This window comes from Macaca nemestrina, chromosome X, assembly GCF_043159975.1.
Source record: "Macaca nemestrina isolate mMacNem1 chromosome X, mMacNem.hap1, whole genome shotgun sequence".
Classification (NCBI taxonomy): domain Eukaryota; kingdom Metazoa; phylum Chordata; class Mammalia; order Primates; family Cercopithecidae; genus Macaca; species Macaca nemestrina.
Window position 1 is genome coordinate 89461509 of NC_092145.1, and position 26665 is coordinate 89488173.

General features: G+C 42.3%; 1 long non-coding RNA gene across 1 annotated transcript in view; it reads right to left on the reverse strand.

The window, feature by feature from the left end:
* Positions 1–1172: 1172 nt before the first annotated feature.
* LOC139360649 (uncharacterized) overlaps positions 1173–26665 on the reverse strand; it is a 39612-nt gene continuing 14119 nt past the window's right edge. The window contains exons 3-4 of the long non-coding RNA XR_011618183.1: positions 11196–11278; positions 1173–9464 (exon numbers count right to left, since the gene is read on the reverse strand). This is a non-coding gene — a long non-coding RNA (uncharacterized lncRNA). The remainder of the gene's footprint in view (positions 9465–11195; positions 11279–26665) is intronic.

A 26665-nucleotide genomic window follows, 5' to 3' on the forward strand; every position in this document is an offset into this window, starting at 1 on the left:
ATTCAATATAGGTATGGTGGCTCACACCTGTAATTCTAGCACTTTAAGGAGGCCAAGGTGGGAGGATTGCTTGAGCCCAGGAGTCCAAGACCAGCCTGGGCAACATAGTGAGACCCCATCTCTATAAAAAAAAATAAAAAGAAATAAGTAAAGACATGAATGAACTGAGGGAAGAAGCAAGATATCTGGTAAAAGAGAATTCTAGACAGAGAAATTAACAAGGACAAAGGTCCTAAGGTGGGAGCTCATATGTTCTAGGAACAGCAAGGAGGCTCTTTATGATTGGATCACTGTGGGGTGGGGGTTGGGGACAGAGAATAGTAGGGGATTAAGTCAGAGAGGTGGAAGGTTTATCTTTGGACAGGAGTATGGTGCGAAAAGCTTAAAGAGTTTTTCTTTTCTTTTCTTTCTTTCTTTCTTTTTCTTTTTTTTCTTTTTTTTTTTTTGATGGAGTTTCACTCTTGTTGCCTAGGCTGGTATGCAATGGCACGATCTTGGCTCACCACAACCTCCGCTTCCTGGGTTCAAGCGATTCTCCTGCCTCAGCCTCCCGAGTAGCTGGGATTACAGGCATGCACCACCACACCCAGCTAATTTGTAGTTTTAGTAGAGATGGGGTTTCTCCATGTTGGTCGGGCTGGTCTCAAACTCCCGACCTCAGGTGATTCGCCTGCCTCGGCCTCCCAAAGTGCTGGGATTACAGGCTTGAGCCACTGTTCCTGGCCTAATATTATTTTCTTTCTTCTTTCCTTCCTTCCTTCCCTTCTTTTTTTTTTTTTTTTTTTTTTTTTTTTTGACGGAATCCTGCTCTGTCACCCAGGCTGGAGTGCAGAGGCGTGCTCTCTGCTCACTGCAAGCTCTGCCTCCTGGGTTCACACCATTCTCCTGACTCAGTCTCCCGAGTAGCTGGGACTACAGGCGCCCACCACCATGCCCGGCTAATTTTTTTTTTCTTTTTTATAGTAGAAATGGGGTTTCACTGTGTTAGCCAGGATGGTCTCGATCTCCTGACCTCGTGATCTGCCCGCCTCAGCCTCCCAAAGTGCTGGGATTACAGGCGTGAGCCACCGCGTCCGGCCCTTCTTTTCTTTTCTTTTCTTTTCTTTCTTTCTTTCTTTCTTTCTTTCTTTCTTTCTTTCTTTCTTTCTTTCTTTCTTTCTTTCTTTCTTTCTTTCTTTCTTTTTTTTTCTTTTGAGATGGAGTTTTGCTCTTGTCGTGCCCCAGCCTGGAGTGCAATGGCGAGATCTCGGCTCACTACAGTCTCCACCGCCTCCTGGGTTCAAGCAATTATCCTGCCGCAGCCTCCCGAGTAACTGGGATTACAAGTGCCCACCACCACGTCCGGCTAATTTTTTGTATTTTTAGTAGAGACAGGATTTCACCATGTTGCCCTGGCTGGTCTGGAGCTGCTGAACTCCTGACCTCAGACGTTCCATCTGCCTCGGCCTCCCAAGGTGGTGGGATTACAGGCGTGAGCCACCACACTCAGCCTGCTTTTCATTTCTCTAAGCTGTTCGAATTTCTACCTGCAGGCATGTGAGAGAGGAAGAAACACAGAGAGGAAAGAATGTCAGTTTGGGAGAATGGTAGAGAGTTTGGAAGGTTCTAAAGGGAAACACAGCAAGAAAGAAAGAAGTTTGAAAAGGTGAGTAGGGGCTAAATCACAAATAGGCTTATGTTTCAGGCTAAGGGGTTTTGGATTTTATCCAGTCGGTAGTGGTAAACTAGCGAAAACCTGAAGTAGAAGTGACACAGGCAGGGCTGCCTCTCCCCCGCACCCACCCCTCCCCCCAAAAAATATGGTAGGTCTATCTGTCCATTATAGAAGCTAGATTGCCCAGGGAGAAACTGGAGGCAGAGAAACCAAGCTGTTGCAACAATCCACGCTAGAGAGAGTAAACTAGGGTAGAGATCAAGGAAATGGATTTAAGAGATTCTTTTTTCTCCCTTCCTTCTTGAGAGATATTAATAGCGCCCTCTCTGATCTTCACGTATAAATATTGAAGGGGTGATATTAATAGCGCCTTCTCTGGCCTTCACATATAAATATTGAAGGGGTGACACTAGCTGACCTCTAGAATCCCTTCTAGCTTGGATACTTTGGGGTCTTGGAAATTGAGGCATACGTTACTCATCCCTTCCCACTCTCTGGATGACTCATGATCTGCTGCTACTACTCTCCTCTCTTCCATGATGTTCCAATCTGGGGACAGCGTTACTGTTGTTTTGTCAGTGGCTGGTGGAAGCTGAGGAAGAATACAGGACAGGCTACAGCTATGCTATCCTCAGTGAATCCTCTGGCATCCTGGACTGAATGGAGGGGATAGACACGCCTTCTGGGATATTTTGAAAGCTTCCAAAAATAGCCTCAAGGCCTCAGTCAGAGAGTGTAGGGCTGGGACAGCATTGGAACTCACAGTCTTTGCCAAGTTCCCACCCTAGTCTCCGTCCCCTGACTGAATAAACCAGCTTTCCCTCCTTTTTCCTTAACTGTCTGCTGGAGGGCCCCCACCCAGGCCTGAAAAGTTCAAATTTAGCCCTAAGTCACCATTTCTATCTCTTCTGGAGAGAGAGCCCAGGATATAACAGCTTACCCTCTCTAAAGGTCTCTGTGGGCTCTGGGATGGGAAAGAAAATGAGACTGACAAAGACAGGGAGAGGTTGAGACTGAGACACACACCCGTAGACGTCAAAAAACAAAAGGAGAGACTGGAGTATGGGGAAGAGAGAGAAGAAAAGACAAGAGGCAGAGAGACAAACAGAAAGGATAAGACAAAAGGAGAAACAGTCCAAGAGACCGGGGCAAAGAAGGAGAAAGACTCAGCGACAGAAAAGAATACAGCAGAAAAGAAAAAATAAGAGAGGTGGGAAAAAGTATACAGAGTCAGAGACAGGCAGAGAGGAAAAGGGAGAGTAGGAGCCATAAAGACAGAATAAAAAAGGAGCCTCAATTATTTGTCCTGCCCTAAACCCTTGCATTAGGCCAACAGCCTGGGCTGGAGGGTTGGGCTGAGTCCTGGGAGTGGTCCCTGTGGAGTCCAATGCCCGAGGGGTACCGACAGGGCTCCCAGGGGCCATAACAGACAGATGGCCCAAGATACGTGAGCCCAAACAGCAGTGAGCCCAAGCGGATCAGGCACTCACGTCCACCATGTACTGCAGATGTGTAGATAAATAGTCACCCTCAAACAAGTGCACAAAAAGCTAGCCTCCAAAATGGGAATACTTTCCTGTCTGATATTTAAAAACATTTTATATTAGTCATCATGAGGATGATCAGAATATTAATACACTTCCTTGTACTGATTTCAATGGCTTTATTTTATTTTATTTTGAGACCAAGTCTGGCTCTGTCGCCCAGGCTGGAGTGCAGTGCTGCTATCTTGGCTCACTGCAACCTCTGCCTCCCAGGTTCAAGTGATTCTCCTACCTCAGCCTCCTGAGTAGCTGGGATGACAGGTGTTTGTCACTGGGCCCAGCTAATTTTTGTATTTTTAGTAGAGACAGGGTTTCACCATGTTGGCCAGGATGGTCTCGAGCTCCTGACCTCAGGTGATCCACCTGCCTCAGCCACCCAAAGTGCTGGGATTACAGGCATGAGCCACCACACCTGGCCTTCAATGACTTATTGTTGTTTTTCTTTTGCATTACATATGGACAGGAGCATCACAATCTGTTCATCATCTAGGGCCTCTAAAGCCTTAATCTGGCCCTGCCACCATGGCTCTGGGTTGCAGTGTAGGGTGAAGCAAAGGACATGCTCCTCTCCTGGTCCTGTTTCAATGCCTCTCTGTTCTTCTCAGTCCTCTTTGCCACGCCAAGGATTCTTGGGTCCCTGGACAGCAGTAGATTCTTTTTAGCATAAAACTGTCCTTTGTGGTGTGGTGGTTGGGTCGTGGGAGCTAGTCAGGGGAAACAAGGAGATGAGTTAAAGGAATTGATAAAGAAGGTGAAGAAGGGGATGTGGTCTGGTGGTAAGCCATCGGATTGAGTAAGTTCAGGGCCAAACTCTGCTCTTGAATTGATGTATGACATTGGACACATGACCATTCTTCTGAAACACAGCCTCTTTCTTAATAAAATAAGACTAATACTCATCATGTTAGCGTTCTCATGGCATTTCTGTGAGAATGAACTATCGAAAACTACAAGTATGAGAAAGGTTCCTACCTATTATTACAAATACCTTTAGAGAATGTTACACCATTGAAGGCTGACATGTTTCCTGATACAGATGAGGCAACTAATGCCCAGAGGAAGAAGAGGCTGGCCCAAGGGAACACAACCAGTTAATGGCAGACCAGTCCTAGAATGCAGGTTTCCTTATCAGGCCAAAGTTTTCTGAATTTCACTAGAGCAGGGACAAAGGAGAGAGCAAGAAAGCCTGTGAGAGGCCTGGGGAAATACAGGTCACACTGGGGCAGTGAGTTAAAGAATGGAAATCTGGGTTTTTTGTCTTAATAAGAACTGAGATGTGATTAATTGTTTATGGCCATGTTTGTGCTTTGTTTGGTGGTAGGTTAGAGAAGAATTGTAAATATGCCTAATACATAAAGAGCTTTTTATAACAGAAGCCCTTGAAAAGGGAGCATGTCAGCCTACCAAGGGTCCCATGAGGAAGTCACCTTCTTTCCAGTGGGCATCTGGGCAGAAATTTCCAGAAGAAAAGGGGTGCAAAAAAGTCTCCACCTCGGTCAAATATCACTCTTGGGGATTCTGTGGCTCTCCAATGTCTATGGGGTAAAAAGTCTGAACTCTTTTTTGTAACTAGTAGGTCCTTGCTTGATCCCTCACAATGTCCTCCCCAGCTACATCTCTGGCTTATTCCCACTACTACCTCCCTAACCTACAGCCATACTAAATCTATGGCTACCATAATATGCCCTTTCTGTCCTCTCTGCCTGAAATGCATTCATGCCAGCCCTCCCTTTGCTTAGCTAAACTAACTTATCCTTCAAGGCTTAGCTGAGGATTACTTCTCCTGAAAAATCCTCCCTGATGATCCTTCATCTTCAGTCTGGAGTCCAATATTTTTTGGATCATGACTCCTCCATTTAGCCATCTGGATTAACATTATTTGTTTCCACATCTTTGTCTTCCTTGAAATAATAACTACTTTGATGGCAGGGACCATGTCATCTCCATCTATGTAGTAATAATTATAGCTAACATATATCTAGCTGTGCCAGATGCTTTATGCACGTGAACCTTCACATGAGTCCCACTGAGGTAGGTACTATATGCCCAAGTCATACAAACAGACATCACTACACAGCTATCAGAATGGCTACAATTTAAAAAACAGTGACAACACCAACGTTGTGAAGAAATTTAAGGAACCGAATCAGTGAAGGATATGAAGAAACGGAATCACTCATACATTGTTATTGGGAATGTAAAATGACACAGCCATTCTGAAGAATAGTTTGGTAGTTTCTTATAAAACTAGAAATGCAGCTACAATGTGACCTAGTATGTCTTAGTCTATTTCGTTCTACTATAACAGCATACCACAGATTGGATCACTTATAATGAACAGAAATTTATTGACTCATGTTTTCTGGAGGCTCGAAAGTCCAAAATCGAGAGATTAGCATCTGGCAAGGGCCTTCTTGCTGCATGATCCCATGGCAGAAGAGCAAATAAAGGGTAAGTAAGAGACAGCAAAAGGGGGCCAAATTTCCCCTTTTATAATGAGCCCACTCCCATGATAACAGCATTAATCCATTCACTCCAGCCTCATGGCTTAACAATCTATTATTAGGCCCCACATTCCAACACTGTTGCATTAGGGGTTAAGTTTCCAACACATGATTTTTGGGGGATACATTCAAACCATAACACAGTAATTGCACCCTTAGGCATTTATCCCAGAGAAGTAAACATTTCTGTTCACATGAAAACCTGTACAGAAATGCTCATAACTGTTTCATTAATAATAGCCCAGGCTGGGCATGTGTTGGGGGGCGGGTCATGCTTGTAATCCCAACATTTTAGGAGGCTGAGGCAAGAAGATTGCTTGAGCCCAGGAATCCAAAACAAGCCTGGGTCTTTAGTTTGATTCCATGTCTACAAAATATAAAAATGAAAAAATCAGCCAGGTATAGCAGCACATGCTTGTGGTCCCAGCTACTTGAGAGGCTGAGGTGAGAGGATCACTTGAGCCCAGAAGGTTGAGACTGTAGCACACCATGATCATGCGACTGCACTCCAGCATGGGTAACAGAGTGAGACCCTGTCTCAAAATAAAGTAATAATAACAGTACCAAACTAGAAACTGCCCAAATGTCCTTCAGTGGGTGAATGGATAAACAAGCTGCAGTGCATCAATAACAGGGAATACTATTCAGCAGTAAAAAGGAATGAACTATTGATATAGGTGACAATTTGGATTAACTTTAAAAGAATCATACTGAGTGAAAAAAGTCAATCTCAAGATTACACATTGTAAGAATCCATTCATATAACATTTTTGAAAAGACAAAATTAAATGCATGGAAAACAGAATAGTGGTTGTCAGCAGTTAAGAAGGATGTAGGGGGCTGGGTGCGGTGGCTCACGCCTGTAATCTCACCACTTTGGGAGGCCGAGGTAGGCAGATCATTTGAGGTCAGGAGTTCAAAACCAGTCTGGCCAACATGGTGAAATCCCGTCTCTACTAAAATTACAAAAATGAGTTGGGCATGGTGGTGGGCGCCTGTAATCCCAGCTACTTGGAAGCTGAGGCGGGAGAATTGTTTGAGCCCGGGAGGTGGAGGTTGCAGTGAGCAGACATGGCGCCATTGCATTCCAGCCTGGGCAACAGAGTGAGACTCTGTCCCAGAAAAAAAAAAAAAAAAAAAGAAGGATGTAGGAGTAGATGGGAAGTAGATGTGATTATAATAGGACAACATGAGAGATCTCTGTGGTAGTGAAAATGTTCTGTATCTTGACTATATCGATGTCAATATCCTGGTTGTGGTATTACACAATACTTATGCAAGATTTTATGAGTGCAGGTAACTGAGGAAAAATGCAGAGGACTATAGTATTTCTTTTTTTTTTTTTTTTTTTTTTTTTTTTTTGAGACGGAGTCTCACGCTGTTGCCCAGGCTGGAGTGCAGTGGCGCGATCTCGGCTCACTGCAAGCTCCGCCTCCCGGGTTCCCGCCATTCTCCTGCCTCAGCCTCCTGAGTAGCTGGGACTACAGGTGCCCGCCACCGCGCCCGGCTAATTTTTTGTATTTTTAGTAGAGACGGGGTTTCACTGTGGTCTCGATCTCCTGACCTTGTGATCCGCCCGCCTCGGCCTCCCAAAGTGCTGGGATTACAGTCTTGAGCCACCGCGCCCGGCCGACTATAGTATTTCTTTCAACTGTATGTAAATCTACCATTATCTCAAAATTAAAATTTCAAAAAATTTTTAAAAGTATTGACATATGATATGATATGAACCATGCAAAATTACACCAAGTGAAAGAAATCAGTAACAAAAGATCACATAATGTAGGATTCCATTTATATGAAATATTCCGAAAAGGCAAATCCATAGAAACAGAAAGTAGACTAGTGGTTGCCTAGCACTGGGGTAAGGAGGGTGATAGGAATGGGAGTGACTGGTAAAAGGTGCAGGGTTTTTGAGGGTTTTTTTTTTTTTTCTTTTTTGAGATAGGGTCTTATTCTGTCACCCAGGCTGGAATGCAGTGGCATGATCATAGTTCATTGCATCCTCCAGCCCCTGGGCTCAAGTGATCTTCCCACCTCAGCCTCCCCAGTAGCTGGGATTATTACAGGTACATACCACCATACCCAGCTAACATTTTCTTTTTTATTTTATTTTATTTTTAAAGAAATGGGCTCTCACTATGTTGCGTAGGCTGGTTCCAAACCCCTGGGCTCAAGCAATCCTGCCTCAGCCTCCCAAAATGCTGGGATTATAGATGTGAGTTACTGCACCCAGCCTGTAGGGTTTCTTTTTAGGGTGATACAAATGTTTTACGTTTTGATAGTGGTGATGATTACACAACTCAGTGAGGATACAAAAAGCCAATGGATTGTACACTTTTTTTTTTTTTTTGAGTCAGAGTCTTGCTCTGTCACCCATGCTGGAGTGCAGTGGCGTGATCTTGGCTCACTGCAGCCTCCGCTTCCCAGGTTCAAGTGATTCTTGAACCTCAGCCTCCCGAGTAGCTGGGATTACCAGCACCCGCCACCACACCCAGCGAATTTTTGTATTTTTTGTAGAGATGGAGTTTCACCATGTTGGCCATGTTGGTCTCAAACTCCTGACCCCAAGTGATCTGCCCACCTCAGCTTCCCAAAGTGCTAGGATTACAGGTGTGAGCCACCACGCCTGACTGAATTGTACACTTTAAAAGACTAAATTTTATGGTGATACGGTTTGGCTGTGTCCCCACCCAAATCTCAACTTGAATTGTGTCTCCCAGAATTTCCACAAGTTGTGGTGGGGACCGGTGGGGGCATAATTTAATCGTGGGGGTGAGTCTTTCCCATGCTATTCTCATGATAGTAAATAAGTCTCCCAAGATCTGCTGGATTTGTTTGGGGTTTCTGCTTTTACTTCTTCCTCATTTTGCTCTTGCCACCACCATGTAAGAAGTGTCTTTCACCTCTTGCCATGGTTCTGAGGCCTCCCCAGCCATGTGGAACTGTAAGTCCAGTTAAACCTCTTTCTCTTCCCGGTCTTTGGTATGTCTTTATCAGCAGCATGAAAACAGACTAATACAGTAAACTGATACCAATAGAGTGGGGTGCTGCTGAAAAGATACCCAAAAATGTGGAAGCGACTTTGGAACTGGGTAACCGGCAGAGGTTGAAACAGTTTGGAGGGCTCAGAAGAAGACAGGAAAATGTGGGAAAGTTTGAAACTTCCCAGAGACTTGCTGAATGGCTTTGACAAAAATGCTGATAGTGATATGAACAATAAGGTCCAGGCTGAGGTGGTCTCAGATGGGGATGAGGAACTTGTTGGGAATTGGAGCAAAAGTGACTCTTGTTATGTTTTAGCAAACAGACTGGTGGCATTTTGCCCCTGCCCTAGAGATCTGTGGAACTTTGAACTTGAGATGATTTAGGGTATCTGGTGAAAGAAATTTCTAAGAAGCAAAGCATTCAAGAGATGACTTGGGTACGGTTAAAAACATTCCCTTTTTCTTTTTTTTTTTTTTTTGAGATGGAGTCTCACTCTATTGCCCAGGCTGGAGTACAGTGGCATGATCTCAGCTCACTGACTGCAACCTCCACCTTCCGGGTTCAAGCGATTCTCCTGCATCAGCCTCCCGAGTAGCTAGGATCATAGGCACCCACCACCACGCCTGGCTAATTTTTTGTATTTTTAGCAGAGACAGGGTTTCACCATGTTGGCCAAGCTGGTCTCAAATTCCTGACCTCAGCTGATCCACTCACCTCAGCCTCCCAAAGTGTTAGGATTACAGGCGTGATCCACAGCACCCGGCCAAAAGCATTCTGTTTTAAAAGTGAAATAGCATAAAAATTCAGAAAATTTGCAGCCTGATGATGCAGTAGAAAAGAAAAAAAAAAAAACATTTTTTTTTTCTACGAGAAATTAAAGCTTGCTGTGGAAATTTGCATAAGTAGCCTAATGTTAATCCCCAAAACCATGGGGAAAATGTCTCCAGGCCATGTCAGAGGTCTTCACCGCAGCCCCTCCTATCACAGGTCCAGAGACCTAGGAGGAAAAAGTGGTTTCATGAGCCAGCCCCAGGGTCCCTGAGCTGGGTGCAGCCTAGGGAGTTGGTGCCCTGTGTCTCAACCACTCCAGCCATGGCTGAAAGGGGCCAACATAGAGCTCAGGCTGTGGCTTCAGAGGGTGGAAGCCCCATGCCCTGACAGCTTCCATGTGGTGTTGAGCCTTCAGGTGCACAGAAGTCAAGAATTGAGGCTTGGGAACCTCTGCCTAGATTTCAGAAGATGTATGGGACCTGGATGCCCAAGCAAAAGTTTAAAAGTTTACTGCTGGGACGGGGCCCTCATGGAGAACTTCTGCTAAGGAAGTGCAGAATGGAAATGTGGGGCTGGATCCCCCACATAGAGTCCCTACTGGGGCACTGCCTAGTGGAGTTGTGAAAAGAGGGCCACCGTCCTCCAGGCCCCAGAATAGTAGCTCCACCAACAGCTTGCATTGTGCACCTGGAAAAGCCACAGACATTAATGCCAGCCAGGATGGAGGCTGTACCATGCAAAGCCACAGGGGTGGAGCGGCCCAAAACCATGGGAACCCATTTCTTGCATCAGCGTGAACTGGATGTGAGAACTGTAGTCAAAGGAGATCATTTTCAAGCTTTAAAATTTGACTGCCCCACTGGATTTCAGACTTGCATGGGCCCTGTAACCTCCTTGTTTTGGCCAATTTCTCCTATTTGTAATGGTTGTATTTACCCAATACATGTATCCCCATTGTATCTAGGAAGTAACTAAGCTTGCCTTTGATTGTACAGGCTTATAGGCAGAAGGGACTTGCCTTGTCTCAGATGAGACTTTGGACTGTGGACTTTTGGGTTAACGCTGAAATGAGTTAAGATTTTTGGGAACTGTTGGGAAGGTATGATTGGTTTTGAAATGTGAGGACATGAGATTTGGAGGGGCCAGGGCAAAATGATATGTATGGTTTGGCTGTGTCCCCACCCAAATTTCAACTTAATTGTATCTCCTAGAATTCCCACAATGGGACCCAGGGGGAGATAATTGAATCGTGGGGGCCGGTCATTCCCATGCTATTCTCATGATAGTGAAAAAGGCTCGTGAGGTTTATCAGGGGTTTCCGCTTTGGCTTCTCTCTCATTTTCTCTTGCCACTGCCATGTAAGAAGTGCGTTTCGCCTCCTGTCATGATTCTGAGGTCTCCCCAGCCATGTGGAACTGTAAGTCCAATTAAACCTCTTTTTCTTGACAGTCTCAGGTATGTCTTTATCAGCAGTATGAAAATGGCCTAATACATATGGCATGTCAGTTAAATCTCAATAAAGCTGTTATTTAAAAGTTATAGACCATGTAGCAAAATGGCAGCATAGACAGCTTCAAGTTCTCATCCCTCCACAGAAATATCAGAAAACAAGCAGAAACTGTCAGAACCAACTTTGTCAGAACTCTGGAAAACAGTCAAAATGTTTACAACAACCAAGTAAATCAAGAAAAAAAGGCAGCTGAAAATGGTAAGTAAATTGTGTAGTGTATTTACCTGTGCTTGTCCCATCTCCTCCTGGGTGTAGTGGCAGTCTTAAAGCAGTAGCATCCCATGTTCCCAGCGTGGGACCCTGATCCCTGGTTCCAGGAATAGCATAGCAGATATTATTCACAAATTATAGTGTAAGTCCATTCTAATCTATCTGGGGGCTTCCTGAAAAACTGACCCAGGCACTTGTTTTAGTTTATTTTAACTCAGAACTTAGACCATACTAAGCATTCACTTCAGGCTCAGTGTAAGCCTGGCTAAGTGATGGATTGTCTCAGCACAGAGACAATCTGCAAAGACTGGGGGAGGTGTTTGGTTTTGATTTTGGGATTTTTTGGCAGGAGGAGGAGGTAGCTTTTTTGTTGTTGTTGTTGTTGTTTATTGTTTGTTTTTGTTTCTAGCTCCTGAAATTCAAGGAAATGTCTATGAAAACACCAGCTGAACATAAGCTTTTTAAAAAAACCCAGAAATTTCAGTGACCATACATGACAAGGGATACAACCTTTGCAAAAAGAGATTGGAAAAGTCACTAAACATACAGACTACAACAGCCTTCAACAATCAACAAAACAGCAAACCCTGAAAAAAGAGGAGAATCTGATTTCCACAGTTACCACACTGTAATATTCGAATGTACAGTTTTCAACAAAAACAAATCACAAAGCATACAATAAAATGGGGAAGTAGCAAAATGAATGGATAGAAGCTGCCATCCTCAAGGAAGTCCAGACAATGGACTTGAGACAAAGACTTTAAAAGAGGCCAGGCACGGTGGCTCACGCCTGTAATCCCAGCCCTTTGGGAGGCCGAGGCAGGTGGATCACGAGGTCAGGAAATCAAGACCATCCTGGCTAACACAGTGAAACCCCGTCTCTACTAAAAATACAAAAAATTAGCCTGGCGTGGTGGTGGGCGCCTGTAGTCCCAGCTACTCGGGAGGCTGAGACAGGAGAATGGTGTGAACCTGGGAGGCCAAGCTTGCAGTGAGCCGAGATCACGCCACTGCACTCCAGCTTGGGCAACAGAGTGAGACTCCGTCTCAAAAAAAAAAAAAAAAAGAGCTAAAGGAAAACTTGGAAAGTACTAAAGAAAATCAGGACAGATATATATTTGAAATTTTTAATATCAATAAAGAGATAAAAATTATTTAAAAGGGAAAAGGAATACAAAAATCAAATAGCAAAAAGGTAGAAGTAAGTTCTTTCATATCAGTAATTACTTTAAATGTAAATTGATTAAATCATCCAATCAAAAGGCAGAAATTGGCAGGATAGTTAAAAAACACGATCTAACTGTATGTTGTCTGTCTACAACAGTCTCACTTCGTATTCAAAGACACAAATAAAATGATGGAAAAAAGTATTCCATGCAAATAGTAACCAAAAGATAGCTGGGTGGCAATATTTATATCAGACAAAACAGACTGTTACAAGAAACAAAGAATGAAATTATAGATTGATAAAAGGGTCAATTCATTAATAATGTATAATTATTACAAACATATGTGCAACAAACAGTTAAAACCTCAAAATATGAAATAAACTGACAGAAATGAAGGAAGAAATACACTGTTCTAAAATAACAGTGGAAGACACAATACCCTATTCTAAATAATGGATAGACAGAAGATGAATAACAAAGTAGAGGATTTGAACAGCACCATAAACCAGCTAGACCAACAAATATAGAACACTCCACTCAACAACAGCAGAATACATATTCTTCTCAAAATACACGTTCTTCTCAAGCGCAAATGAAACATTCTCCAGAATAGACCATATATTAGGTTATAAAACAAGTCCCAATAAATTTTTTAAACATTGAAATCATACAAAGTATCTTCCTCGACCACAGGCAATGAAGTCAATAACTAAAGGAAAACTGGAAATTTTGCAAATATGTGGAAGTTAAATGACATAAGCAACCAATGAGTCAAAGAAGAAATTACAAAGGAAGTTAAAGTATACTTAGAGATGAATGAAGATGAAAACACAGCATACCAAAAATTTGGGAATAAAGTGAAGACACTGATTAGAGGGAAATTTATAGTCTGTCTTTCTTTCTTTCTTCCTTTCTTCCTTTCTTCCTTTCTTCCTTCCTTCCTTTCTTTCTTTCTTTCTTTCTTTCTTTCTTTCTTTCTTTCTTTCTTTCTTTCTTTCTTTCTTTCTTTCTTTCTTTCTTTCTTTCTCTTTCTTTCTTTCTCTTTCTTTCTTTCTTTCTTTCTCTCTTTCTTTCTTTCTTTCCTTCCTTCCTTCTTTTCTTTCCTTCCTTCTTTTCTTTCTTTCTTTCTTTCTTTCTTTCTTTCTTTCTTTCTTTCTTTCTTTCTTTCTTTCTTTCTTTCTCTCTCTCTCTCTTTCTTTCTTTCTTTCTTTCTTTCTTTTTTTCTTTCTTTCTTTCTTTCCTTCTTTCCTTTCTTTCTTTCTTTTTCTTTCTTTCTTTGTTTTTTTTTTGACAGGATCTCCCTCTGTCGCCCAGGCTGGAGTGCAGTGGTGCGATCTTGGCTCACTGCAACATCCACCTCCCCGGTTCAAGCAATTCTTGTGCCTCAGTCTCCTGAGTAGCTGGGACTGAAAATTTATAGTTCTAAATGCTTACATTAAAAAATAAAAAGAGAGAGCTCAAGTCAACAACTTCACTTTACCCATTGATGGAAAAAAAAAAAAGCACATTAAACACAAAACTAGCAAAAGGGAGGAAATAATAAATATTAGAGTTGAGATAAACAAAATGGACAATAGAAAACAGTAGAGAGAATCAATAAAACCCGAAGTTCGTTCATTTTTTTTTTTTTTTTTTTTTTTTTGAGACGGAGTCTCGCTCTGTCGCCCAGGCTGGAGTGCAGTGGCGCGATCTCGGCTCACTGCAAGCTCCGCCTCCCGGGTTCACGCCATTCTCCTGCCTCAGCCTCCCGAGTAGCTGGGACTACAGGCGCCCACAACCGCGTCCGGCTAATTTTTTGTATTTTTAGTAGAGACCGGGTTTCACCGTGGTCTCGATCTCCTGACCTTGTGATCCGCCCGCCTCGGCCTCCCAAAGTGCTGGGATTACAGGCGTGAGCCACCGCGCCCGGCGAAGTTCGTTCATTTTAAAAAATCAACAAAATTGACAAACTTTTGCCCAGAATGACAAAAAAAGAAAGAGGGAATACGCATGTAAGTAAGTAAAATAAGCCAGGCATGGTGGCTCACGCTTGTCATCCCAGCACTTTGGGAGGCAGAGGCAGGTGGATCACCTGAGGTTGGGAGTTCGAGACCAGCCTGACCCACATGGAGAAACCCCATCTCTACTAAAAATACAAAATTAGCCGGGTGTGGTAGCGCATGCCTGTAATCCCAGCTACTCAGAAGGCTGAGGTAGGAGAATCACTTGAACCCGGGAGGCAGAGGTTGCAGTGAGCCAAGATCACAACACTGCACTCTAGCCTAGGCAACAACAACAACAACAACAAAAGTAAGTAAAATAATAAATGAAAGTGGAGATATTTCTACCAGCCTTGCAAAGTAAAAATTATTACAGAAGAATACTATAAACAATTGTTCATGAATAAATTAGATTAAGTGGACAAATTCCTAGAAACACAAAAATTCCCTAAAGCAGCTCAAGAAGAAATAGAAAATCTTAAGCTACCTATAACAAGTAAAGATTGCATCAGTGGTGAAAAAACTCCCAACAAAGGAAAGACCAGAGCCAGATGATTTCACTTATAAATTCCAACAATTTTTTTTTTTTTTTTTTTGAGACAGAGTTTCTCTCTTGTCGCCCTGGTTGGAGTGCAATGGCACGATTTCAGCTCACTGCAACCTCCGCCTTATGGGTTCAAGCGATTCTCCTGCTCAGCCTCCCAAGTAGCTGGGATTATAGGCGCCTGCTACCACGCCCCAGGTAATTTTTGTATTTTTAGTAGAGACAGGGTTTCACCACGTTGGCCAGGCTGGTCTTGAACTCCTGACCTCAGGTGATCCCCCCGCCTTGGCATCCCAAAGTGCTGGGATTACAGGCTTGAGCTACTGTGCCCGGCCAAATTCTACCAAATATTTAAAGAAGAATTAAGGCCAATTATTTTCAAACTCTTTCAAACAATAGAAGAACGGGGAATACTTTCTAACTCATTATTTGAGGCCAGAATTAACCTGATACTAAAGCCAGATGAAGACATACAATGTCAAAAAAAAAAGAAAAGAAAAAGAAAAGAAAAGAAAGAAATTACAGGCTAACATCCCTTATGAAACTCTTTCAAAAAATAGAAGAAGGGGCAATACTTTCTAACTCATTCTTTGAGGCCAGAATTAACCTAATACTAAAGCCAGATGAAGCATACAATGTTAAAAACAAAATACAGACTGGCCTCCCTTATGAATTTAGAGGCAAAGGTCCTCAACTAAATACTAACAAAATATCTAGTAGCATATTAAGAGGATTATACATCATAATCATGTAGGATTTATTGCATGAATTGAAAGAACATTCAACTTAAGAAAAGCCAATCAATGTAATCCATTACATTAATAAGAAGGAAGAGGAAAAACCCCCATGGTCTTCTCAATTGAGATTGGAAAAGCATTTCACAAAATCTATACCTTTTGATGATAAAAACACTGAGAAAACTAGGAATAAAAGGAAACTTTATCAACATTAAAAAGAACATTTATGGAAAAACTCACAGCTAACATACTCAATTGAGAAAAACGGAAAACTTTTCCCCTTTAACATCAAGAACAAGAACAAGACAAAGATGCCTATAATCCCAGCACTTTGGGAGGCCGAGGCTAGTGGATCACTTGAGGTCAGGAGTTTGAGACCAGCCTGGCCAACATAGCAAAACCCTGTCTCTACTAAAAATACAAAAATTAGCTGCATGTGGGGGTGTGCACCTGTTGTCCCAGCCACTCAGGAAGCTGAGACAAGATAATCACTTGAATCCAGGAGGCAGAGGTTTCAGTGAGCAGAAATCATGCCACTGCACTCCAGCGTGGGCGACAGAGTGAAACTCCATCTCAAAAAAAAAAAAAAAAAAAAAAAAAAAAACAAAGAAGAAATAAAACTACCTCTATTCACAGATGACATGATCCCATATATTTAAAAATCCCAAAGAATCCACAAAAAAAACTATTGGAGCTAATAATCAAATTCAGCCAAATTGTGGGGTACAATGTCAATACACAAAATCACTTGTATTTCTATTCAACAGAATCCAGAAAGGTGATTAGGAAAGAAATTCCATTAAAATGGCATCTAAAAGAATAAAATACCTAAAAATAAATTTAATCAAGGAGTTGAAAAACTTGTACACTGAAACTAGGAAACCTTGCTGAAATAAGTTTAAGAAAACCTAAATACACAGAAAGCATTCCATGTTAATTGATATGAAGGCTTAATATTTTTTAAAACACAGTACTATCTCAAATGATCTACAGATTTAATGCAATCCATATCAAATTCCAACAGGTATTTTCTTACAGAAATGGGAAGGCTAATCCTCAAATTTTTTTTAGTCTTCAAATTTATATGAAACTACAAGGGGCCCTGAATAGCTAACACAATCTTGAAAAAGATGAAGAAATTTGGGGGTCATTTTTCTTAATTTCTAAAATTACTATAAAGGTACAAAAATCAAAACAGTGTGGTACATAAGTATGTATGTCTGTACATAAGTACAGACATATAGATGAATAAAATAAAATTGAAAGGCAGAAATGAATGCAGCCATCTGTGGCTAACTGATTTTTGATAAGGGTGTTAAAACTATTCACTGGGGGAAAGAATAGTCTTTTCAACATATGGTGCCAGGAAAATTGAACTTCTATATGAAAAGAATAAAGTTGGACCCTTATCTGACACCATGTACAAAAATCAAGTCAAAATGTATCAAACTTGTTTGCACAAGTTACTAAAATTTTTAAAAATATCAACCTGGGCGGGTCACGGAGGCTCACACCTGTAATCCCAGCACTTTGGGAGGCGGAGGTGGGCGGGTCACGAAGTCAGGAGATTGAGACCATCCTGGCTAACACAGTGAAACCTCGTCTCTATGGAAATTACAAAAAATTAGCCAGGTGTGGTGGCATGCGCCTGTATTCCCAGCTGCTTGGGAGGCTGAGGCAGGAGAATGGCTCGAACCTGGGAGGTGGAGGTTGCAGTGAACCGAGATCATGCCATTACACTCCAGCCTGGGTGACAGAGGGAGGCTCCGTCTCAAAAACAATAGCAAAAACAAAAAAGTATCAACCTAAATATAAGAGCTAAAACTGTAAAACTCTCAAAAAAAAAAATTTAAGTGAAAATCTTCATAATCTAGTATTTGACAATGGATCCTTGGAAAGGACACAAAAAGTAACAACAACAACAAAAAAAAAAAAACCACGTAAATTGGATTTCATGAAAATTTAAAACTTTTATGTATCAGAAAACATTATGGTTCGGGTGCGGTAGCTCAAACCTGTAATCCTAGCACTTTGGGAGGCTGAGGCAGGTGGATCACTTGAGACCAGTCTGGCTAACATGGTGAAACCCCATCTCTACTAAAAATACAGAAATTAGCCAGGTGTGGGGCCATGTGTCTGTAGTCCCAGCTACTTGAGAAGCTGAGGCAGGAGGATCACTTGAACCCAGGAGGAGGAGGTTTCAGTGAGCTAAGATCGTAACACTGCACTCCAGCCTGGGCGACAGAGCAAGACCCTGCTTCACAAAAACAAACTAAAGCAAACAAACAAAAAGCCATTATGAAGAAACAGAAAAGACAAGCTACAAAATGGGAGGAAATAGTTTCAAATTTTATGTGATAAGGAGTTAGTATCCAAAATATATAAAGAATTGCTACAGCTCAGCAACAAAATTCATTCAACAAAATGAATAACCTGAGTCCATTTTGTGCTGCTATAACGGAATACCTGAGTGTAGGTAATTTATGAAGAACAGAAATGTATTGGCGTACACTTGTGGAGGCTGCGAAGTCCAAGATTAAGAAACTAGCATCTAGTGAGGGCTATCTTGCTGTGTCATCACATAGTGAAAGGCTAGAGGGCAAGAAAGGGTGAGAGACAGAAAAGGGGACCAAACTTGCTCTTTTATAATGAATCTTTTCCCACAATAACAAACCCACTCCTGTGTTAATACACTTCATAACCTAATCACCTCTCATTGGGACCCACCTCCCACCTCCCAATTGTTGCATTGGGGAGTAAGTTCCAACACACTTTTGGAGGGATACATTCAAACCATAGCACAAGCCAATTTTAAAAACGGACGAAGTACTTGAATAGACATTTCTTCAAAGAAGATATAACATATCAAATAAGCAAATAAAAATATGCTCAACATTTTTGGTCATTAGGAAAATGCAAAACAAAACCACAATGAGCTACCACTTCACAACCGTTAGGATGGCTATAACCCAAAAAGAGTGAAGTATTGGTGAGGACATAGAGAAATTGGAGCTTCTGTGAACTGTTGGTGGGAATATTAAATGGTACAGGCACTTTGGAAAACAGAGATATTGATACACCCATGTTCACAGCAGCAATGTTCACAATAGCTGAAAGGTAGGAGCAACCCAAGTGTCCATCAAAGGTTGAATGAAATACACTAAATGTGGTATAGACATACAATGGAATATTATTCAGCCTTAAAAGGGAAGGAAATTTTGACACAAGCTACAACATGGATGAAGCTTGAGGACATTATGCTAAGTGAAATAAAGCAGTCACAGAAATATTGATACTGGCCAGGCACAGTGGCTCACGCCTGTAATCCCCACACTTTAGGAGGCTGAGGTGGGTGGATCACCTGAGGTCAGAAAGTTTGAGACCAGCCGGGGCAACATGGTGAAACTCCATCTCTACTAAAAATACAAAAATTAGCTAGGCGTGGTGGCACGCACCTGTAATCCCAGCTACTTGGGAGGCTGAGGCGGAATCACTTGAACCTGGGAGGCAGAGGTAGCAGTGAGCCAAGATTGTGCCACTGCACTCCAGCCTGGATGAGACACCAAGACTCGAAAGAAGGAAGGAAGGAAGGAAGGAAGGAAGGAAGGAAGGAAGGAAGGAAGGAAGGAAGGAAGGAAGGAGAAGAACAAGAAGGAAAGGAAGGAAAGGAAGGAGAAAGAAAGAAAGAGTGAGAGAGAGCGAGAGCGAGAGAGAGAAAGGAAGGAAGGAAGGGAGGGAGGGAGGGAGGGAGGGAGGGAAAGAAACTGTATGACGTAACTTGTATGAGGTACCTGAAGTAGTCAAATTCATTGAGACAGAAAGAAAAATTATGGTTTCCCTAGGGCTGGTGGAAGGGCAAAATGAGGAGTTGTTGTTGAATGGGTATAGAGTTTTAATTTTGCAAGATGAAAAGAGTTCTGGGGATTGGTTACACAACAATGTGAATATGCTTAACACTACTGAATTGTAAATCTATGAATTGTTAAAATGGTAAATTTTATGCTATGTGTGTTTGTTTTTGAGGAGTCTCACTCTGTCACCCAGGCTAGAGTGCAGTGGTATGTTATGTATATTTTGCTACAGTTAAAAATAAACAAGTATTAAAAGCTTTAAAAAAGAATAGAAAGTAAATGTTGAAAAGTTGTGGGGAAAGTCTAAGTTCCATACACTGTTGATGAGAATGCAAAATGGTGCAGATGCTATGCGAAGCAGTTTGGCAGTTCCTCAAAAAGCTAAACATAGAATTACCATATGACCCAGCAATTCCACTCCTAGGTATACACCCAAAAGAATTTAAAACAGGTATTCAAACAGATACCTGTATGCCAGTGTTCACTGCAACATTATTCACAATAGCCAAAATGTGGAAACAACTCATATGTCCATCAACAGATCAATGGATAAATAAAATATGGTATATACATACAGTGGAATATTATTCAGTTGTTAAAAGGAATGAAGTTCTTATATATGCTGTAATGTGAATGAGCCTTGAAAACATTGTTAATGAAATAAGCCAAAAACAAAAGGACAAATATTATATAAAGACACTTATATGAAATATTCAAAATAGGCAAATTCACAGAGACAGAAAGTAGATTAGAGGTTACCAGGGACAGGAGGGAGGCAGAGAGTAGGAAGTTATTGCTTAATGGTTACAGAGTTTCCGTTTGGTATGATGAAAAAGTTTCAGAAATAGATAAGTGGTGATGGTTGCACAACACTGTGAATGTAATTAAAGCCACTGAATTGAACACTTGAAAATGGTTAAGTTGGAAAATTTTGTGATATGTATTTTGCCGAAGTTAAAAAAAATACCAAAAAGAAAAAAATGGTAATAACGGCTGTGAAATATTACTCTTATGGCTATAATCTATTGTAACCATTTATGAAGTACCTACTCCATGCTAGGTCTAGGTACCAGAAAAATAGTAATGAAGAACATTCTAGTGAGAGGAGACAGACAATATACACACAAATAAGGAGTCAGGAAATCTACTTTTTTTTTTTTTTTAGGCGGAGTCTTGCTCTGTCACCCAGGCTGGAGTGCAGTGGCACGATCTCAGCTCGTTGAAACCTCTGCCTCCCGGGTTCAAGCGATTCTCCTGCCTCAGCCTCCCCAGTAGCTGGGACTACAGGTGCATGCCACCACGCCCGGCTAATTTTTTTTTTTTTTTTTTTTTTTTTTTTTTTGTTGAGACAGAGTCTCGCTTTGTCGCCCAGACTGGAGTGCAGTGGCCAGATCTCAGCTCACTGCAAGCTCCGCCTCCCGGGTTCACGCCATTCTCCTGCCTCAGCCTCCCGAGTAGCTGGGACTACAGGCGCCCGCCACCTCGCCCGGCTAGGTTTTTGTATTTTTTTTTTAGTAGAGACGAGGTTTCACCATGTTAGCCAGGATGGTCTCGATCTCCTGACCTCGTGATCCGCCCGTCTCGGCCTCCCAAAGTGCTGGGATTACAGGCTTGAGCCACCGTGCCCGGCCTCCTTATATCTTTTTATTTCTTAATTTTAATTGAGACAGAGTCTTGAACTCCTGGGCTCAAGTGATCCTCCTGCCTCAACCTCCTGAGTAGCAACAATTACACGCATGTGTCACCAGGCCCAGTGACTTTTCCTTATGGTGGGAGAGGTTGAGCCCCAGAACCATGTCCCCTGCCTCCTGTCTTTCAAACATTTAGCTCAGAATAGGGAGGAATTGGAAGTGAGGGCAAGAAATGATCTGGAATAGCAAAGACCTCCTGGGTTCACATAAAGGCGTGGAAACAGGACCTTACCCAAGAACCCAGGCTGAAGATTGACAATTGGGTACTTGTTCTGTAGCTACCACCACTGGTCTCCTTCGTAAAGTTAACTCTCAGTGCCTTATTCTATGATATCCTGAATACAAGGGTGCCAGGGTCTTTCTTCACTGCTAATGTGCCTTTGGGTGACTCCTTCCCTGACCTTGTGTCCTATTTTCCCAATCTGTCAAAGAAAACCCAGTTATGAGGTCTACTCTATCACCATAAGGAATGGAGACTACATCGGGGTTATAACAGGCCTGGTGTAGGCTGGGAGCTTTCTCCATGGCTTCATTTTCTCAAGATCTCCCTCTGGGTCAAGCACCCTGCAGGAGTTCCTTTGTATCCTTTTAGGGCCAGAACTGACTTGTCAAAAGCAGTATGTTGTAGTGTGATGAGTAAGCTGGCAAGCTGTGTGGTCAAACTACATGCACTTGACTGCTTGCTACTTAACCTAAGGCAAGTTGTTAAACCTCTCTGACCTCAGTTTCTCTGTCTTAGAAATGGGGCTAGTGATATCTCTCTCACAGGGTTGTTTCACAGATTAAATGAAAAGATGTCTAAAGTACCTGGTCAATTGAAAATATTCAATAGATGTTTGTTGAATAAATGAATAAACGAAGTAATACGGTTATACTCAGGCTTAAGATCACAGATCCAATAAATATCAAATATAATTCTTGCCACTCAGTGTGTGTCCCACTGGAATGTAAGCTCCATGAAGGCAAGTCATTTATGTCTGCTTTGTACCTCAAGCTCCTAGAAGAGTAACTTGCAAATAGTGAGTGTTTGATAAATATTTTTGAATGAATGAATAAACAAATAAATTAATACTATATTGCAGCTACTGTGTTAGGCATATGGGATAGAATTCTATGATGGACTGTCCCTATTCTCATGGAGGTTACAATCTAGTAATTAAATTGACAATCAGGCTGGATGCAGTGGCTCATACCTGTAATCCTAGCACTTTGAGAGGCCAAGGCAGGAGAATTGCTTGAATTCAGGAGTTTGATACTAGCCTGGCCAACATGGCAAAACCTCAACTACTAAAAATACAAAAATTAGCTGGGCATGGTGACACACGCCTGTAGTCCCAGCTACTCAGGAGGCTGAGGCAGGAAAATCGCTTGAACCTGGAAGGTGGAGATTGCAGTGAGTCGAGATTGTACCACCATACTTCAGTCTGGGGAACAGAGCAAGACTCTGTCTCAAAACATAGAAACGAACAAACAAACAAACAAAAAAAAGACTCGATATGGCGGTGCATACTTGTAGACCCAGTCACTCGGGAAGCTGAGGTGGGAGGATCGCTTGAGCCTGGGAGGTCAAGGCTGCAGTGAGCTGTGGTCATGCCGCTGCACTCCAGCATGGGTGACAAAGCAAGATCCTGTCTCAAAAATTGATTAATCAATTAATTAAATTAACGATTGAACCTAGGCTTAACACTGTCAAGGAGAATGACGGGATGCTGTGAGAGTGACACACAGAAGGAATTTCTTAGTCTGGGATATGGAAAAGAGTCTCTCAGAGCCAGTGAGTATCTGAGTTGATGCCTGAGGAAGGAGTGAATCAGGTGATAAGTAAGGAGAGGAGGTGGTGATGGGTTTGAGCTGTTCAAATGCTGGAAAAATGATCAGAGTGGCTGAGTTGTGGTGAGAAAAGGAGTGAGTAGTAGGAGAAGGAGTTGGAGAAATTTGCAGAGACTAGATCATGTAGGCCCTTGTGGGCTATGGCAAAACATTTGGCTTTTGGTCCTCGTGTGATGGACAGACACTGGAGAGTTTCATGCAGGGGGTTAGCATGATCTATGTTTTACAAAGATTCTTCTGGATTTATTGTAAAGAAGGGGTTGTAGGGGGCAAGGGTGGAAGCCAGGAGACCTGTAAGGAGGTTAGGGCAAGTCATCCAGTTGACAGACGACAGGGACTTGAACTGGACTTCTGGGAAGTAAACGAGGAGAGAGGTGAATGTGTTAGGGATATATTCTGAGTGTAGTGGGACTTGCTGATAAGCTGAATGGTTAGGGGTAATAAGAAAGAGGAGGCAAATCTAAGTCTTAGATTTCTGACTTGCTACCTGGGTGGATGGTGGTGCCGTTTCTTTGGCGGGAAAGATTGTGATGGAACAAGCTTTGGAGTGGCAATGTTCTGTTTTGGCTGTCTTTGATTTACCCGTGGAAAATGGAGAATTTACCAAATGGTAATATACCACATGTAGATGTCAAACCAAATGGAGATGTCAAATTATCAAATGGCAATTTATCACATGGAGATGTCAAACATTAATCTGGAACCCAGGACAGAGGCTGAGGCATCTTTAAGGGGATTGTAAGTTCTGAGCGTGCTGGAGGAGCCATGGGCTAGTTGCAAACAGAGGAATGACGTAAACCGACTTTTGTTTTTAACATGATCACTCTGAATGCTGGGTTGAGCACTGACTGTAGGGAAGTAAGTATGGAAGCAGGGAGACCAGGAAGGAGGCCACTTCAGTCATATAGGTGAAGTGTGATGGTGGCTTAGACCAGGGTAGTGGTGGTGGAGGTGGGCAGAAGAGGTTAGGTTCAGGATAAATTTTGCAAAGAGCCAATGGACCTTGATAATAGATTGAATATGAGAGGTGTTAGATTGAACATGGAGGAGTTAGAGATGATCCCCAGGTTCTGGGTTTGTCCAATTATGTTGATGGTGGAGCCATTCACTGAGGTAGAGACCACTAAAGAAGAGCAGGTTTGGGGGAAAGATGTTTAGTTCAATCCCTTTCTCTGCCCTTCTTGCTCCCTATGCTTATTTCTGATCTGCTGCCACCTTCAAAAGGAGCCTATTCCTTCTACCTGAAATCCATTATCAGAGAATCCCTCCTTTATGTTGATGCATAGTGTTTCCTAACCTCTATTAACACTGCACACTTTCCCGGTGGGATGACATGAATTCCTGTGGCTTCAATTGCCATCTTTAGGCTGATGATTTCAAACATTTGATCTCTAACCCTGCGCTCTTCTTTGAGCTTGAAACCCACATGGCCATCTACTGGCTATCTCCCTGTGGACATCCCACGTGCACTACAACCCTACCATGAACCAAACTTTCATATTGCTCCCTGGACATCTGTCCTCTGCTCCAGTGCATGATATAAAGTAGTTGTTAAGACATTGGGTTCTAAAACCAGCCTGCCTTGGCTTATATCCTGACTCTGCAACTTACTAGTCACTTCAACTTTCTGTGCCTCATTCCCTTACCTGCAAAATGGGAATGATGGTAATAGTACCTAAGCCTACCTCATAAAGTTGTTGTAAGAATCAAATGAATTAATCTATGTAAAGCACGTAAAACAGTTGTCTGGCACATAAGTAAGTACTTAATTACCTATTAATTTTACTATGATAATGGTGATGATGACAATAGTGATAATAATGATCTCTCAAATATGTCCTCTTCTGTCCCTCTTGACTGTGACTACCATATTCTAGGCTCCCTTTTTGCCTGGATCACAAGAGCCTACTAACATAGCTGAATTTGAATATAATGGTAGATGTGTCATGCACAGTGCTGGGCGCTGCAATGACATAACAGTTTATTAGATATGGTTCTTATCCTTCTGGAGTCTGAAGAAGCACTAAGCCTAGAACCATCCTGTCCAACATGGTAGCCATTAGCTTCAAGTGGCTATTAAATTTTAACTTTAGATTTATTAAAATAAATTATTATTAGAAATGAAATTGCTTAGTCATACTAATCACATTTCAAGTGCTCAGCTGCTTGAGGTCAGACTACTTAGATGCATATCCTGGATCTGTCATTTCCAGCTGTGTGACCTTAGGCAAGTTACCTAACCTATCTGATCCTGTCCTTTGATCTATTAAATGGACCTAATAATAGTACATACTACCCCTACTACCGACCTTACAGGGCTGCTGTAAAGATAAAATGAGTTAACATTTGTAAAGTGTTTTAGTTGTGGTTCTGGAATTCATTTTCTTTTCTTTTTTTTTTTTTTTTTTTTGATGGAGTTTTGCTCTTGTCACTCTAGGTTGAAGTGCAGTGGCGTGATCTCAGCTTGCTGCAACCTGCCAACTTCAAGCTGTTCTCCTGCCTCGGCCTCCTGAGTAGCTGGGATTACAGGCACCCACCACCACGCCCCAATAATTTTTGTATTTTTAGTAGAGACGAAGTTTTACCATGTTGGCCAGGCTGGTCTCGAACTCCTGATGTCAGGTGATCCACCCACCTCGGCCTCCCCAAGTGCTAGGATTACAGGTGTGAGCCACTGCACCTGACCTGGAATTCACTTTCTGTGTAACCTTGAGCACGTTGTTTCCCCTCCCAGGCCTCAGTAGGAGTGATCAGACTCCTGTATATGGTCTCTAAGGTCCCTACCAGTTATAGTAGTCTTTAAGAGAAAGGAGCCTGTTTCAGATGGCATAAAGGAGCTGAGATAGAAATGAACATGACACATCTGAGGCACAGTAATTAGAACTGCCATTTATCAAATGTTAACTCTGTACTGGGCACCATACATACATTATTTCATTTAATTCTCACAACAGCCCTGTGAGGTAGAATTTATCTTCATTTTGTCAATAAAGAAGCTAAAACTAGAGAAATAGTGCTTTGGAAAAGCAAAGCCACTGCCCACTGTCACACAGCCAATAGTGAATGGTAAGGTACCCACTCAAATCCAGGTCTGCCTGACACCAAGACCAAACTCGAAGCCACCCTGCCATACCATCTAGGAGGCTTGATGAGAGAGAGTGGAGCTGGAGAGTAGAGCTGGAGAGCCTTCCTCCATAATTATATCGGAGTCACTTCAATATAATTATGAAGGAAGCATGGGAGGGGAAAGACTGGAAACAGGGAGACCCATTAAAAGACTGTTGCATGCAAATGGGAAATGATGGGTGTTCCTGAACTGGGGCAGCAGCCTTGGGGATGAAGAGATGGTAACAGATGGAGGACATCCTACTGTTACTCTCTGTCACTCTATCATTAATTCCCTGAGGGCAAGAACTCTTTTTTATCTTTGTATTTCACCCACTACCTGTGTTCTCTCCCCACACACACACAGACAGCACAACATAGCACTTTGCACACAAATCCACTGTTGGTTAAAACGGATTCAATTAGATTTAATTAACAAGATTTGGTAACTGATTAAATTGGAAGAGAATACAAGATGGCTTCCAAGTTTAGAACTTGGGTCTTTGGAAGAATTTTGAAGTTGCTTTCTATGGAGCAGTAGACTGCTCAGAGTAGGCCCTAACGGTCTTGCTTCCCTA